Raw genomic sequence first — 2,361 nt, forward strand, 5'->3', positions numbered from 1 at the left:
AGAGAGAGAGAGAGAGAGAGAGAGAGAGAGAGATTAAAAAGACACAAAGGTCTTGTGGTCTTCATCTGATCGCTGTGGCAACATGAATGAACTATTGATAACCCTAATAATGAAATAATAAGCAAAATGGAATTTAATTAAATTGACCTGAATTGAAGTGAATTGAGGAAATAGGAAATGTGTGTGTGTGTGTGTGTGTGTACAGTATATGTATGAATGTCCCTAAGGTGAGTTCCTTCACACACATATTTCAACATATTTACTACACACACACACACACACACACACACACACACACACACACACACACACACACACACACACACACACACACACACACACACACACACACACAGTTAAGTGATCAGTGTATTTTCCTTTCTTAATTGGTCTTGATCACCTGGGCTGAACGAGGAGATCCTTAACGAGGAGATGCTTTCTCTAATTAGCGGCATGACTAACGAGAACGGCTGACTGCATTAACTCCATATACACAGGAGGGTGTGTGCATGTGTGTGTGTGTGTGTGTGTGTGTGTGTGTGTGTGTGTGTGTGTGTGTGTGTGTGTGTGTGTGTGTGTACTGTATGTGTGTGTGTGCGTGTGTGCATATGTGTGTGCGTGTGTGTGTGTGTGTGTGCATGTGTGTGTTGGGAAAGAACAAAGAAATATAAAGTGTGAATATACAATTTAGCCTACAAAAATATACGGTGTGTGTGTGGGGGGGTGATGTTAATCATGAATATATTTAAATCTATTTTCAAACATCAGAGTGCAGAGGGAGAGAGGTGGGTGCGGTCTGATTTCAGTAGTCTGATTGAAGTAGTCTTTGTTCTAGTTTCATTTCTCTCGCTCTCTCTCTCGCTCGCTCGCTCGCTCACTCACACACACACACACACACACACACAGTAGCAGGGCGGTCTAAACAGCATAGGGCAATGTGACCCAGTTTTGTGTGTGTGTGTGTGTGTGTGTGTGTGTGTGTGTGTGTGTGTGTGTGTGTGTGTGTGTGTGTGTGTGTGTGTGTGTGTGTGTGTTTCTAGCTCATTGAGAGATCATTGCTGATAATTTGACTACTTACTGTAGCTACTGTATGTGTGTTTTAGTAAAATTGACATCTTTGTTTCATACAATAAGCTATGATATTTCCTCCAAACTAAAATATAGTCCTTTAGATCAGTGGTTCCCAACCTTTTTCTTCAGGGACCCATATTTCTACCATTGTAGGCTTTGGTGACCCAATCGGGCGAGCGCCCGCACAAGAGGGAGTCACATGATACTCTATTTCCTGCGAAAACTCATTAGTTATCATTTTATTCCTCAATTTTTCTTCATTCAAATATACATACATTTTGAATACTTGTAAACTTTTGAGTGCGCAATGCTAGGCGGCTAGGTGTTTATTATTAGAAGTGCCTTTGGAGACCTGGGGTCCGTATCTCCAAAAGCGTCTTTACTAACGACGGTAACGACGTCCTTCGTAAGAGCGAACTCTCTCTCGGCAGCAACGCTCACCACTAAATCCAAGGGAATGGTTTTACGTCTTGAGACAGTCTTAAGACGGTTAGCGACGACAAGAATCGAGAAACAGACCCCTGCACAGTGTATGACAAGAACCTGTTGTCTTCTCGGCTGGCGCTTTTATCCACTTACTCGCACACTGTAATGTCAGTGAGTCTGTTTAGAATAAAACACTATCATGTTGCTGGTAATGCTTTATATTCTCCCTAAATAAAGCTATATTGTGTTGCACAGTGTTAGCCACTGCTGTCAAGGCGGGGTTTCGCAATCGGAGGCAGCCTCTGATTGTTTGGAGGCTGCCGTCACTCAAACCTTGTCCTCCCGACCCCACGTGTGATTCATTTACAAAGCATATGGATCAATTCTGATGTACTCATGGAGTTGGTAGCAGTACAGAGACCGCAACAACATCCAGCGGAAGAGAAAACAGGTTCTTAGCACACACTACACGGGTCCAATGGAACTTCCAATGTTAAAAACCTAGCCGCCCAGCATTTTGGAATCCCTGGCTGTGTAAGCATTCGTTTGTGTACAAGCAGCCGGACCCCATGTATAGAATAACTGTTTAATGTATCACTTACATTTTGTTGCTTCTATGCACATATTAGTTTAAATGTTTTGTCATTTATTCAATGGGCTATATATGGCATTACAATTAAACCCCTTAAAATCAAGAGGGCTTCGCGACCCACTGGATCTTTGGCGACCCATAGGTTGGGTCCCGACCCATAGGTTGGGAACCACTGTGTTAGTGTGTGCGCGTGCTTGCATGCGTGTGTGTGTGTGCGCATGCGTGTGTGTGATTGATTTATAGAGTAAGTCAAGAGAAGATGTCTATTGTCA

This window comes from Engraulis encrasicolus, unplaced genomic scaffold, assembly GCF_034702125.1.
Source record: "Engraulis encrasicolus isolate BLACKSEA-1 unplaced genomic scaffold, IST_EnEncr_1.0 scaffold_33_np1212, whole genome shotgun sequence".
In the NCBI taxonomy this organism is placed as follows: Eukaryota; Metazoa; Chordata; class Actinopteri; order Clupeiformes; family Engraulidae; genus Engraulis; species Engraulis encrasicolus.